Here is a 15,175-nt window from a genome sequence, read left to right on the forward strand (position 1 = left end):
CTTCAGGGCTATGGGGACGGGCTGCTGGACCCCTGTGGCCTCAGTCAGCCTCTCTAGAGCACAGGTGCTCTTTTGGGACCCCTGTAGCCAGGGTAAGAGGAGAGAAGTAGAGAAACCCAGGGGCACCAGTGTGGTCCGTGGGCTCAGCCGTGGGGTTGCAGGGGTGGGGTAAGCACACAGCGCTGGGTGCCACTCAGAACTGGACTCCAAGGCTGTGTTCTAATTCACCGGTTTCCTCACGGATTCTGCAAACGCTTCTGGAGAACTTCCTCTGATGTCAGCCTTGTGTGGGTACAACTGGACACCATCCTGCCCTCCAATTGCTTCGATCTAGCAGGAATGACAAAACATGTGCACTCTAAAATAAAATAACAAAGCATGAAAATTATCCAAACTTGTCTTGGGCATTTAGGAGTTACAAGGGTTCAGAAAAGGGAGAGACAGCTGGTGCGGCGGGGTGCTTATATAGCCCTCACCCTCGTGCCAGTTGAGGTTCTAAGTGCGGGGCACCCTGTCGTCTCAGAGCCGGTGGAGGGGCTACTTTCCCCAAGGGCCCAAAGCTGGTAGGTGGATTTGACTAGGCTGGGAGGTGCTCTTAACCCCTAGGTCATTATGCCTGCCCCCACCCTGCCCTCATGTCTTACTACCTGATTTATGTTACTTTTTTTTTAAGTTTATGTATTTATTTTTGGAGGACAGAGAGAGAGAGAGAGGGAGAGAGAGAATCCCAAGCAGGCTCTGCACTGTCACTGCAGAGCCCGACGCGGGGCTCGATCCCACGAACCGTGAGATCACAACCCGAGCTGAAATCAAGAGCGGGACGTTTAACGGACTGAGCCACCCAGGTGCCCCTTACCCCTTGATTTTGAAACCCGATCACAAAATGAGCACGGATGCCAGCCCTGGTATTATGTTCAGTGTTTAAAAAATCAGTGTATCTACAGCGTGTTTGGCGTGTCATTGCTAGATTATAAGCTACAAGGAATCTCATTCAGCTACACTTATTGAGCGTCTGCCGAGTGCCAGACACTGTGGTAGCTGCTTTCGAATATTCCAGGTCAATTTGCTTCTTGCAACAGCCTTGGGAAATAGTGGCGACTTCCTCTGCTTTCCTGAGGAGGAAAACCGGAGACAGGGAGGAAAAAGACTTGTTACAGCAGTCACTTGTGGAACTTCACTCTGGACACGTTTGTTTTAATACCGACTTGCTCCTTTTAATTTAATTTTATTTATTTATTTTTTTTTATTTTTTTTAACGTTTTATTTATTTTTGAGACAGAGGGAGACAGAGCATGAACGGGGGAGGGTCAGAGAGAGAGGGAGACACAGAATCTGAAACAGGTCCCAGGCTCTGAGCTGTCAGCACAGAGCCCGATGCGGGGCTCGAACTCACAGACTGTGAGATCATGACCCGAGCTGAAGTCGGACGCTCAACCGACTGAGCCACCCAGGTGCCCCTCCTTTTAATTTTAAAAATTAACATTAATTACTGTTACGACACTTGATCTTAGCCGAAAGGCCGAGAAGCGGTAACATTAATTACTGTTAATCTTTATTATATAGAACGAGATACAGGGTAGCCTGAAATTGGCATCTTTTTCATTTGTTTTGGCTTGTTTTTGCCTATGAGGTAGGCTTTGTTTAACATTTTTTTTAGGGGGGGGGGCACCTGGCTGGTTCAGTCGGTAGAGCCTGCGACACTTGATCTCAGGGTCGTGAGTTCGAGCTCCATGTTAGGTGTGGAGCCTACTTAAAGACATAAAATAAAATAAAATCTTAATTTTTTTTTTTTTTTTTTTGTCTGGAACTAGCATCTTGATCCTGTAATTAAAGAGCATGGAACAGGGGCGCCTGAGTGGCTCAGTTAAGCGGCCGACTTCGGCTCAGGTCATGATCTCGGCAGTTCGTGAGTTCGAGCCCCACGTCGGGCTCTGTGCTGACAGCTTGGAGCCTGGAGCCTGTTTCAGATTCTGTGTCTCCCTCTCTCTGACCCTCCCCTGTTCATGCTCTGTCTCTCCCTGTCTCAAAAATAAATAAAAAACGTTTAAAAAAAAATTTAAAGAGCATGGAACATAGGTGTTGAATTTGGTTCTGGGTTCAAGTTTTTCTGTTTTCTTTTTTTTTTTTAATTAAGGTATCATTGACATGCAACATTACATTCATTGATGTGATATTTGTATATATTGCAAAATGCTCACCACAGTAAGTCTAGTTAACAGCCGTCACTGTAGACAGTTGTGGAATTTTTTTTCTTGCGGTGAGACTGAGTTCAAGTTTTCTGACTGTCACTTTAGGTATTTAACTTGGGAGAATTTCAGATCTCTGAGCCTCCGTTCCCTCATCTATAGAATGGGGATTGTAATCACCAACTCCGCAAGGTCATTGTGAAAATAACGTACAGGAAGTGCCAAGTACAATGCATGGCGCCCATATGGCTCCCAGTGAACAGTAGCTGTTCAGTATGGAGAACCACACAGCATGGGTCCAACAAGCATACGTGGCAAGTAATGGGTTTTACACAGCGCTCTAACACACATTTTCATTTCATCCTGTCAGTAACCTTGTGCGATTGATCCTCTTGTGTCAGAGATATGCATCCCACGAGTAGTAGCTGGCAGAGCAGAATGTCGAATGCACGTCTCCGGGATCTCCGCCCAGTGCCCTCTCTGCCTTCTATCATCTATACAGTGCGGAGGGGCCATGTTAGTCTCACCATGCAGGGGAAGGTTGGGAGAGTCACAGGGTGGGATGGATGCCCAGAGGTGCTTTATAAGCAAAAGGACCACAAAACACCGGTGGCGATCACAAGGTGCTTCTTCCCTTATGGTGAAGACAGGTTAATAGTGCCTCTAAGGCACATTTACCAAGGTGTGTTCCTAGACACGTCAATCCCATGAGGTGTTCAAGAAAAAAAACAAAACAAAACAGGGGTTTCTTGGTCAGATTTGTTTGGCTATGGCCAGTCCAGACTCAGAAAGCCCCCTATATTGCTTATAAGTCCTGGCTTAGAAACTTCTTAGATCTGTAGCTTAGTTAGAAGTTCTGTATCTACGGGGCGCCTGGGTGGCTCAGTTGGTTGAGCGACCGACTTCATGGTCTCACAGTTTGTGAGTTCAAGCCCCGCATCGGGCTCTGTGCTGACAGCTCGGAGCCTGGAGCCTGCTTCGGATTCTGTGTTGCCCCCTTTCTCTACCCCTCCCCTGCTCATGGTCTGTGTCCCTCTGTCTCTCAATAATAAATAAATGTTAAAAAAATTAAAAAAAATAATTCTGTATCTGGAATCTGGCTGTTGGGTTCAGGTGTATAGTGGTTTGAGTGAAGGTTTATTGGTTGAGCTATTTTTTTTTTTCAACGTTTATTTATTTTTGGGACAGAGAGAGACAGAGCATGAACAGGGGAAGGGCAGAGAGAGAGGGAGACACAGAATCGGAAGCAGGCTCCAGGCTCTGAGCCATCAGCCCAGAGCCTGACGCGGGGCTCGAACTCACAGACCGCGAGATCGTGACCTGGCTGAAGTCGGACGCTTAACCAACTGCGCCACCCAGGCGCCCTTGGTCGAGCTATTGATCACAGCCCACTTGGCCCTGGGAGTGAAGAGATTCACGCTCTCCTCACCTAATGGGCACCCCATCTGGTTTTGTGTGAGCCTGCGATCCAGAGTGCATCTTTGTGAGGCTGGCTTTGCTTGCTGACCTTATCCTAGTCTTTGCCCAAACCTGTTGCCTTCTGTACTTTACCTAAGATAAGTAGATGTCCTCTACCATCCGGAGTACCTGTCTTAGGGTCCTGTGCATGCAGGCCCTCATCCGTGGGGATATTAGGTTCCCACATCTTTTTTATTTTCTTGGAAAATTACAATGTATATTAACATATTAAAGGCTCTAAGAAATGTGCTTTAGTTGATCCTGGGCCTCTAATCCTATAACACTTATTAGTAACCTGCAACCCACAGAACACACCTTGGAAAACGTCCTAATGGAAAAGATCTCAAGTTCCATTGTCCTAATGGAAGAGAACCCATGTTTCACAAACGCATTAATGAGCCTCTACTTCTGAGTGATCAATAAAGGAGGCATTAACACTTACCATGTGCGAAGTCCTACGGGACCCTGTGGAGTATGTGTGGGGTTACAAAGCTGTACTTAGACCTGGAGCTTGTTCTCAAGGAATCCACAGCACAGTGGAGGGAGATCAAGCATGCCCACGTCGTTGAGGCTCAAGGAGGCCGAGTGCGGTTGGCGCTGAAGACGGCCCCGGCACTGCTCTAGGAGATGCACCCAGGGACGGGGCCAGGGGAAAGAAAAGGCGTGGTACATCGGTGATGGCCCAGGCACCATGAGTGTTCCTTCAAAGGAGCAGAGGCAAAGCAGCCCAACTTGGAACCACAGAAAGCGAACCCGAGCGCAGCTGAGAACCCAGCCAGGTGCACCAGCAGGTGTGGAGGAGGAAACTTGGCAGGGCCCCGGCTGAGCAAGTGGCAGAGTAGGGGAAGGGCGGCCACCACCAAAGCCCTGCACAGAAGGAGCAGCCACGAATAAGAAGTCTTGGCTGCTCCCGGGAACGGGGGAGGCTGTGGGAAGCTGGTCCCAAGAGAGCAGTCCCAGAGATGGGGGAGAGCCTGCGGCCCCGGCTTTGAAACCTCTGACTCTGGGGAGGGGGGGTGGGAGGGGGCAGTAGGTAGGGAGATGTGGTTCACATCGGTCGTCTCTAGGATGATCCTTTGTGCTTCCCTGTAGACCAGAAAACAACAAAGACCAAAACAACAGCAACCAAACTTAATCTGAGCTCAGCCTCATCCTGAGAGCTGAGCACTGGGAGTTAATCATCCAATAAATATTTATGGAGCATCTGCGCTGTGAAAGAGATTATGCCAGCCCACCTGAGTCTCCATCTTTCAAGGAGGAGAGGGCTGGGGGTAGAGGCCACGCATGGGAGATGTCACCTTTTAGTGTAGACGGTATGTGAAGAGCAATTGATAAACTCTGTCAACTGTAGGTCCTCGTTCGTTGTCCCATCTGTCACCTCTGAGCCAGGAACCACAACCTGGCTTCAGGCGGGGAGAAAGCCTCACAGGCCAGTGGTCAGGGTGGGTTTCATTTTATTCAACTGGCTGATAAGAAATGAACCCAACTGGGTGCTGGTCCTAGGAGCTGGTGTGGGATAAAACCACAAAATATCATGTAGGTGCTCTGCCAGAAGCAAGACCACTGCCGGTTGACTGGTGTTAGGGAGACAAAGCATAGTTTACAGACGTGGTGTGACTGAGCAGATCTGAAAAGTGGTACAGGGCAAGCGTGTTCCTTGCGTAGAAGAGAAATGAGCGGACTTCGAGCTAGCTCACAGCGAACTGGGAATAATCTTGGCCGTGCCCAGAGGGATAGACTCTCCATCGGATCATCAGACCTCATGCGTGAACTTCAGGGAAAAAGAAGGCCTGGAGAAGAGGAAAGGGTTATGACATACCTCTTACGTCATGCTCAGGAGTCTGGCTTTATGGAGGGACCATTGAGGGCTCGCTGGAAGCTGTTACCCAGGGCAGGATGGCTTAGCTTTGCCCTTTATTTTTTTTTTATTTTTTATTTTTTTGACGTTTATTTATTTTTGAGACAGGGAGAGGCAGCATGAACGGGGGAGGGTCAGAGAGAGAGGGAGACACAGAATCTGAAACAGGCTCCAGGCTCTGAGCTGTCAGCACAGAGCCCGACGCGGGGCTCGAACTCACGGACCGCGAGATCATGACCTGAGCCAAAGTCGGATGCTTAACCGACTGAGCCACCCAGGCGCCCCATAGATTTGCCCTTTAGAAAGAGCTTTCTGGTCCTGTTCTAAGAAGGCCTGGGAGGCCTCGTGAGATCAGATGCAGGGGACTCAGGTAGGACTTGAGCCAGGGCTTGGGGATGGCTTCATTTCAGGCACATGGAGAGTGGGCAGCCTTTGAGGCCGGGAGAGAAGCTTGGGCCCAAGGAGAAGCTGACCCCAAGTACGGGGGGCAGAAAGCAACCAGACCCCACATGGACTCCAATCCACGGGCCCTGAAGCCATACTGTGCGCATCTCTTCTTGTAAACTCCCTCTTACCACCTTCAAATACCATTCTTGGGACCAGCCAACCTTGGATCCTGTAGAGAGGATGAAAACTGGCTCTCCCCCGAGGCCAGAAGAGTAGAGACAAAGAGGAGAAAGAATTACGTCGAGAGAGGAGGAGTAGAGATGGATGTAGGTCCTGCCCCTCCAGCTTTGTGTCTGGGCCGAGAGGTGCCAGGGGCAGTCTTGAGGGGAGCGCCGACTCCAGGGACTCGAGTGTTGCTCTGAGCACCAGCAAGGCAGCCCTCGGCCTGGGGGTCCACACGGCCACATCTCCTGATGATATTCTTTAATATTTTGAAAGGAGACGATGGCAGACACTGACAACAGGCTTCAAAGGAAAGCTGGTTCCGTTGGTCTGGGAACCGGGAGAGGGGACGTGCTGGGAAGGAACAAAGTGCCGATGGCTCAAAAGGAAGCGAGGGGGCGGGGGAATAGCGGGCATCAAAGCGTCTACCATTTAGACAGTCTGGGTGCCGAGCAGGTGAGTGGCAGATGCGACCATGTCTCTCATCCCTGAGCTGCGACACCGCCCCTTAAGTATCTTCCACAACCCATCGGCCAGGCCTCAAGAGCTCAGACACTCCTACCCAACGCCTTGAAACCAAGAGTGGAGAACACAGGATCCATGCCCCTTCTGAGCTCCCGAACCAGGGCGGTGAAGATCCGGTGACGCCTGCCGGCTGCCCAGAGCTCTGATTCACCTCTCTTCCCCGTGGCACGCTCTCAGTCTCAGAGACCCACAGCCGGGTGAAGTGAATGAGAATCTCAGAGGCCAAAATTCACCCAGACCCAAGGGTAGAGCTAGACTCGTCTCCCACCCAGGCCTCGTCTACGGGGCAAAGCTGAGGTGGAGCTGAGGGCCCCGGGAACAGAGTCCTGGATGAGCAGATTCCGGTAATGTTACTGACAGCCCACATCCCACTTCCCCTGAGCTGAAACTCTGCCCCTGCTGGCCACTAGGGTAGCAGCTAGCTTAAATGGCTATTTACATTTAAATTAAGTGAAATTAATACGACTTAAAAAATTGTGTTCCTCAGGGGCGCCTGGGTGGCGCAGTCGGTTAGGCGTCCGACTTCAGCCAGGTCATGATCTCACGGTCCGTGAGTTCGAGCCCCGCATCAGGCTCTGGGCTGATGGCTCAGAGCCTGGAGCCTGTTTCCGATTCTGTGTCTCCCTCTCTCTCTGCCCCTCCCCCGTTCATGCTCTGTCTCTCTCTGTCCCAAAAATGAATAAACGTTGAAAAAAAAATTTAAAAAAAAAAATTGTGTTCCTCAGTCGCGCTAGCCACTCTTTATGTGCTCAACAGCCACGTGTGGCCTGCGGTCACCATATTGGACAGAGCAGATAGAAATGTCCATCCATCATCACAGAAAGTTCTATCGGATAGCTCTGCGACACCCGAAAGTAACAATATCAGCATTAAAATAAAGAGCCACACCTGTCCAACCATGTCCAAGAGAGCCCCATGTCTCTGTTCCCTGTTCTCTGCCCTTTCTCCCCTCTCTGGGCCTCCCTTCCACAGATGCCTGGGGCTCTCTGATCTCCCCACTGTGGCCTGACCTTCCTGAGCAGCGGTACCCCTCTTGCCCACTGACCTCCAAGTCGGCTCCTCCTCCTAGGCTTTGGCTCCCTGGCCCCCCTTCCACAGAGATGGGCACAGGAGAATCACACACGGGTACTGCAGTGTGGAGTGCGTGACCTGGGCGGAACCTAAGGCACCCTGTAGCCTCATCTGAGTCCAGAGTTTGCCCTGAGGGACCTGGCCCTGCTCCCTCTTCAGAGCATTCTCCAGACCTCCAGGGCACCTGTTCCTCCAGGCCAAGAGCTCCCCAGTACTTCTAGTGCTCCAAACCACATCTTACCTGATTCTCCGCCCCTTCCCCCCCCAAGGCTTCCTCTCCCGCCCCCTGCTCCTGAGGCTAAGGAAGAAAGCACCTGTTAAGACTGCTTGAAGGTGGGATGCTGTCCCAAGCCCTCTATATCTCTTCAATCCGTTTGTTTCTCAGGGGCCTCTTCCCAACCCTCCATCATCAAATGTGCTGCGTGATTTGGGGGGTGTGGCAGACACTACTGATAGCTTACCAAATCCATTTCATCTGTTTCCTGGGCACACAGCTAGGTTTCACTTCCCGGCCTCCCTTGCAATTTAGTTGTGTCCTTGGGAATGAGTTCTGGCCAATGGCAATGAGGTGATGTGTGCCACTTCCAGGCCTGGCCATAAAGATGTCCCGGGTACAGTCTCCATATTTTGTCTCCAGCAGCTGGACATTGGATCGAAGGGCCTTGGGCTGAGATGGCAAAAGAGGGCCACCTGCATCCCCGAATAAGTGCGTAGAGCAGAACCGCACCCCTACCAACCTGGGCCTGCATTGGAGTAAGAGGGGCTAGGAGACAGGGTGCACTCACGCAGGCACACATCTGTCCACGGAGTTTCTTCACATCTGGCTGGAGAGGCTCCTCTGGGCTCCTGGCTCCTGTACTATTCTGGTTAATAGGCAGGGAATGTCTACCTCCGGGCTCTGTGGATGAAGGAACTTTTGTTTCCCCAGCCACATCACCTTTCAAGTTAAGCTGCAAATCGCTTTGGACACTCCTGCTCCGTGTGGAGGCCAAGACCATCTCTGCCCCTTCGGGCTGGTTAATGACTTGGCTCCCGCCACTTGGCAAGCATCTTCCTCTCTCCCTGTGCAGAAGCAGCTGAGTGATGGTCACAGGAGGGAGCAGAGCTCTAGTGGAGAGCAGCCCCCCTGTGTCTGTCTTATGAAAAGAAGCCCCTATGAGGTGCCTGGGTGGCTCAGTCGGTTAAGCGTCCCGATTTCGGCTCAGGTCGTGATCTCACAGTTCGTGGGTTTGAGCCCTGCGTCGGGCTCTGTGCTGACAGCTCAGAGCCTGGAGCCTGCTTTGGATTCTGTGTCTCCCTCTCTCTCTGCCCCACCCCGGCTCACACTCTGTCTCTCTCAAAAACAAACATTTAAAAAAAAAAAGAAGCAGAAAGAAAGAAAAGAAAAGAGACCCCTAATCTCAGCCTTCCTCCTTCCCCCAACCTCCTGAAAGTAGAATGCAGCCTGCCCCAGCATGGCCCCGGCCACCCCCCCAACCCACCTATGTCAGCAAATTGCAAATTTTGATTTAAATTGCAGAGATTAGATCTGAAACTCAGAAAGACCCTGCTTGAGTCAAGAAAGAGGCCCAGCGAGCGCACTGGCAACAGAAGGCCTTCCTCATACTTTCTGGCAACTTTCCACCGCCTCACCCCAGGGCTGACAGCGGGTGGCCTTCTCCACACTGGCCCCTGGGTCTGGGCACCTGCACTTCCCTTGCTCTCTGCTCCCCCTGGGTGGGGTCTTCACTGAGGCACGTGCTCCAGCCGGAGACACTTCAGGCCAAATGGCCCCAGAAGGCGTTTCTTAAACTTGCTGGAGAGGCTGCGTTAAGTGTTCATCAAGCCATAAATGAACAGCTGCCTCTTGCCTTGAGCCCAAAGCCTGGATTATTCATTCTTTTTGGCTTTCGGATCCTCCTTTTGGATCCAGACAGAAACTGCTCCTTCCACAGCCACCTTACTTTGTGACGTGCCCCCCCCCCCACCCCCGGCCACCAGCCCCCCACACCCCCAACCTTTTTCTTATTTTGGTTGGGTGGGCGTGTCTCTTCCTTCCCCAGGCCCCTCCTTCCACCCTGGACGGAGTCCCTGGGACGCTGCCTGCCGGGGGCTTCTCCTGCTTCTGGCCAATTCCTTTCCCCCCCTCATCCCAGCAGCCTCGTACTCATTTTGCTGGCTCCTCTCCATTTTACTGAACTTTCCTTAAAATATCTCTTTCCTTTTTCTCTGTCTCCATTCCGTGATGCCCTGAGAAAGCACGTCCGCTGGTTAGCAGCGTCCTCGTTGCTGCGCGTCTCCCTGGGGTTCTTCCATCTTCCTCGTCACCACCCTCCGCCTTGTCCAGTCTCCACCCTCAGCGTCATCATACAGATCATTTGCTGAGTGTGTATAATATGCGCCAGGCGCCGTGTAAATGCTCTGCCCACATTTTTTTTTTTACCCTTCATCCTCACAGCACGCCATTGTGGTAGATACTTTTATCCCATTTTAGAGGTGAGGAAACTGAGCGAGGCCCAGAGAGGTTGAGTGACTTGCCCAGGGTCACACAGTCAGTGGGAGTAGGGATTCTGACCCCGGGTCCGTCATGCTGTCTACCCACCCTGCCTACCACACACCCCGTGTCAACAAACACGTATCAAAAGCCGGAGGCATGCAAAGCACTTTGGGGAATAGTTATTTGGCAAGGAAACAAAGAGAAATGAGACGAGATTCTGTCTGTGCTCTCAAAGAGCCACCCCCTAGTGCCAGAGACATATGCATAAACACACATAACATGGAAAGTGTAAGGGATGAACATAACCACACTGTTCTGAACACTTAGGAGAAGCGACTATTAGCGTGAGGGCCATAAAGCCCCTTCAGGAAGGTCTTGCTCACTCACCTAAACAACAAAAAAAACACCTAAAGACGGAATGAGAGCATATTTCAGGGAAGGATCCTGCAGTCACTGCACAAAAGTGGGAATTGTTGTGGAGAATCTTAGATGTTTAGCGCTTGGGCTCTGGGTCAGACTTTTGATCACCACGACCTTGGGCAAGTAACCCAACGTCTTGGAGCCTCAGCCTCTCTATCGGCAAAATGGGGAGATACATACCACCTGCCTCAGGCAGCGTTGGGAAGCTTAACTGAGATAGTACAGTATTAGAAGGGGACTGAGCACAGCAACCGGCATGTTCTAAGGGCTCAGCGATTGTCATTCCCATAATCTTTCTTCTTGCCACAGAGTCCCTCACTCCTACCCCATGAGGAATAGTATTTATTAAATATTTTCCTAGAGTTAGGTGGCCTCACACAGGCTAACTCACTCAATGCTCAGAACCAAGCTGTAAGTCTGAGTTAGCCGGGGTTGGTTTTACATCGTTTTATCACAGGAGGGTGCCCAGGCTGAGCCAGGTCCAAAATTTGCTCGGGGTCCTTGGTTACAGCGAGGCCTTCACCAAGACCAGTTGGGGGGGGGGGGCGAGTTTTCCTCTACAAGAGTCACTAAGAAGTCCTGGAGTGTTGCCAAGCGGAAGCGGAGGCATCAAGAGCCAGGGGGACATGGGTCCCAAGCGGAAGTATCTGTGGAAGGAGGGGGCAGCTGGGAATTCTCCTGCTGACCCAGCAATTACTAAGCTGTTTTTTCACTTACAGCGGGGCAGGCCACCAGAGCCGCAGATCTTCCCTGGAAATGTCCACATCTCCGGCAAAACCTGCCCAGTCTGCACAGGACTGGGGCGGGGAGGGGGGGAGGGATGCCTGGCTACAAGGCAATGGGAGGACAGTGGGAGCCGGCCTCTTATTGGAACGGACCTAAGATCGGAAGATAGTTGGACATACCTCAGAAGCTGGGCAACCCAGGCGAGGCACTTCTGACTAACCCTTGCTGTGGCTGTTTACAAACAAGAATGGCCATAATCACACACACATCCAGTGACTCCAGACAGCCATCGCTAGAGGCCACGAGTCAACGCATGACCCTGACTTGACAGACTCACAGATGCCTGGCGTGTGAACTCCTGAATGAATGAGGTGGGCATTCAGTATGAGTCGCTGCCCAGGGGAGGAACACCGAACTGTCTCCTGCCTGACGGAGTTGAGTGGCCACGTCCTGGGAGCCCTTGGAGCCCCCTTCCCCACCACTGTGTTTGTGGTCCACACCACGTACATTTTTCATGGATCAGAAAGCCTTCCAAGCCAGCCCTGTCTGACCCCTCTGACGAGACCCCTACAGCCGCCACCTGCTGCCTCACACAGAGAACCTGTCAACCACTGCTTATTGCCTGAGTCAGTGACGGTACCTGCTTGGCCCCTGCTTGTTTGCCTCCTCCCGCCAATACTTTTCCCCTCAGGCAGAATCCATTCTTGGGGTGGGGGGTGGGGGCTTTTCTAACCGGAGGTTTCCCCTGGGCCCCTGGCCATTGTTTCCTTTCAGGCCTTCCTGCTTCCCAGGTGGCTGAGGCTGTGGATTTCAAAGCAGGGCCACAGACTGTTTTTTCACAGCTTCTGCCAGCCCCGTGGCTCCTCCTCACCCTTCCCTGAAAAGCTTTGGCTGGAACCAGATGCCAATAGGCCAAAGCCTCTGTTGCCTGGCCCTTCACAGCATCCAAACCAGCAAACCAGGGGCTTCCCTGGGGCTGAGTGACCTCCTCTGGGAAGTGGGCCAGAGCCCAGTAAAGTGCTACCTCTTTAGCTGCTGTGGCTGTGTGAGGCCTGGGCTGCAGCCCAAAGAACGAGGGCCCAGCTCTGCGGCTGAGAGTGTCAGGGGGCGCAGGCCCTCAGGGACCTTGAGCTCACCGCGCTCAACCTCTCCATCATCCAGAGGAGGATACCAAGCACCAAAGAGGCACAGCAACCAGGATACAGTCGCACTGCATCTGAGGGCAGAGATATGCTGGGCCAGAGCCCTGGGTGATTTCTACCACCCCAAAGCTCCTCGTGTCAGGACTAGAAGATCCCAATTTCTGGCTTCCACCTCTTTCCTTTGGGGTCCTGCCGTTAGATTCCCCCAGTAAAAAGAAGGCCTCTTTAGTTTATTTTTGCTTCCAGTCTCAGCTTAAGAGAGACTGGAAAGAATAGTATCTATAAAGAAAATACCATTGCTGTCCCCATTTTATAGATGAGGAAACTGAGGCTTGGGATGAGAAGTATTTTGCCCAAGGTGTCCCAGCTAGCACATGGCAGTGCTGGCATTCCAACTCAGCTGGTTTTATCACATGATGCCGCTCCGTCCTCCTCAACCTCAGAAACACCGGCTGCTCCTTGGAGCCCTAGAGGCCAGCCTCACACCGGAAGCTGGATAATGGCAGAAGGGGCTAGAGGTGAAGGAGGGAGGATCTCAAAGGGAGGAAGAGACTCCTAGGTTTGGGCAGCTCACTCTAGAGATCGAGCTACTTTCTCCAAACAATGGCAGATGAAGATTCTAGAAGCAATTGACAAGGGCAAGAACTTTCCTTTCCCTGCCTCCTTTCTCTGAGCCTCAGTGTTTTAGTGTTTTCTTTTTAATCAGTAAAACTGGGGGTTCAAATTCGTTCTCCACGATTCCTTCCTGATTCACAGCCAGCAAGCCTTAAGCACCCGAGAAGCGTCAGCACCCACCATCCCTCTACTGGAGAGGAAGGGGCAGCGCAGTCCTTGCTGCAGATGAATGGAGAAAACCCACAGTCTGAAAGAATGCATCAATGGGTCCTTGACTTCAGGTTCAAGTGGCCCTTCTAAGCATCACTGGGTCCACAGGAGGAACTGGTTTCAGGAATGGCTCCTTTCCCGCTCTGTCCTCAGGCCCCTCATTCCAGGTCTGTTCCACCTCCCTGATTTGTCAACCCTCAAAGACCTCAAGAGACCACAGCCTTCCCCGGTCCTGGACTCTCCCTGTAGCAGGGTGCCGTGGGATAAAAAGGAGGATGGAGAGAGGCCGTCCCACATCTATCTCTTCCTGCGACTTCATCCCTGCGGAATGCTCTCACCCTGCCAAGACTGAGGACACCGGGGGCATCCCCTCCTCCCTGCCGTGCTCAGAGGGCCTCTGCTTCCATTGTTATCCACGGCAGATGGTGCCCACCAGGATGGGGGGAGGGGAGAGAGAACAATACTCACATCATTCTTCCACTTCATCTTTGTAATCGCGCCACCAGTTTCTGGAAAAATAAACAGGTATGAAAATGACTTGCCCAAGGTCCCGTAACCTATAGGTGGCAAAACCGGGACACAAGCAAATCTGACTCCAAACCTGCCTCCCAAGCTCTGAGCTTGGTCAGGTCTGGTGTCCACTGTCTCACCTCGGCCAATTAGCCCTTCGCACCCCACCCACCTGCAAATGGCTGTTTCAACCCTACCGAAGCAAACCCTCACCCCTCCCTGCCTTGGCAGGCCTCCCCCTGCCCATCCTCTCTTCTCTAGGAGGTGGCCTGGGGTGTGCCGAACCCCAGGAAACCCTCTGCTGGGACAAGATCCTTCCAGCCTTCTCCCCCTGGCCCTGAGTCCTCCGTATTTACCGATCTCATCCTTCCCTCTGCAAGCGGGGGCTACTTCCGCCAGTCCAGGGGCCTGAGGGCGCCGACGCCCACCCCCTCGGGATGTTTGCGCCCCGCAGGACCGAGTGACCCAGTTTCCCCAGGGGAGAAGCTTGGCTGACGGCCGTGCAGCGTGGCATCTGCGTGTCTCTCCTGCCCTCTGCCGGTCGCCGGGCAAGAGGCTCCCGAGCGCAGGCGATCCCAGGAGGGTCCGCTGCGGGGTCATTGACGCTGGGGCGCGACAACGTTTGCCCAAGCGCCTGAAGGAATGAGGGCATAGTGCATAGTCCCAGGCTCTGGGGCTCAAAGCGGCCGAAGAGACCGGGACTGCCCTTGGCAAAACAGCGAATCCGGCAGAGCTGGGCGTGAGCTCCCTCAGCCTCCCCTTTGGCAGCCCTTTCCTCCCTCCCCGGTGGCCTCCCTCCCTCCGGACTTGCTGCCTTCCTAGGACCACCCAGAACTCCCAGGCACAGGTCAACTAGGCTCTCCCTACCTCATTGCAGGGTCCTCTATCTCATTCCCCACTGAGTGGCCTCAAGTCTCTGCTTGAATGCCTCTACCGACAGGGCGCTCACTCTCGGAGTAGTCTTTGCCACATTCTGAGAGCTATATTCAAAAGAATGATCTTCCTTTCTTTTTGACACTAAATCTGCCCCCCTTGTCACTTGCACTCAGAGATCCAGTTCTTGCCTTTTGGGTGAGTGACTCTGAAGTCTGACCTGCCAGCTTCTACAAGACAGCAGTCGCATCCCTGAGACTCCTCTCCCCCCAGACACACTGGGCTCATTTTCATAACCATTTTAGGGATGAGAAAAGTGAGGCCTCAGACAAGAAAAATTCTGTACATGCGATCATACAGTAGGCAACACATAGCTGGCACCAGGCCCGATCTCCTGACTCCCAAGCCTACCATCCTTTCCGCAAAGGCAGAAAAAAAGTATTGAGCCCTTACTATATGCCAGACACTGGTCTAAGTGCTTAATGTGTAAGTTAAT

At 52.5% G+C, this 15,175-nt stretch overlaps 1 pseudogene; it reads right to left on the reverse strand.

Moving 5' to 3' along the window:
* Positions 1 to 1,373: 1,373 nt before the first annotated feature.
* LOC123600067 lies at positions 1,374 to 1,531 on the reverse strand (annotated as a pseudogene).
* Between the last annotated feature and the right edge of the window lie 13,644 nt (positions 1,532 to 15,175).

The sequence above is a fragment of the Leopardus geoffroyi genome, chromosome C1 (assembly GCF_018350155.1).
Source record: "Leopardus geoffroyi isolate Oge1 chromosome C1, O.geoffroyi_Oge1_pat1.0, whole genome shotgun sequence".
Taxonomy (NCBI): Eukaryota; Metazoa; Chordata; class Mammalia; order Carnivora; family Felidae; genus Leopardus; species Leopardus geoffroyi.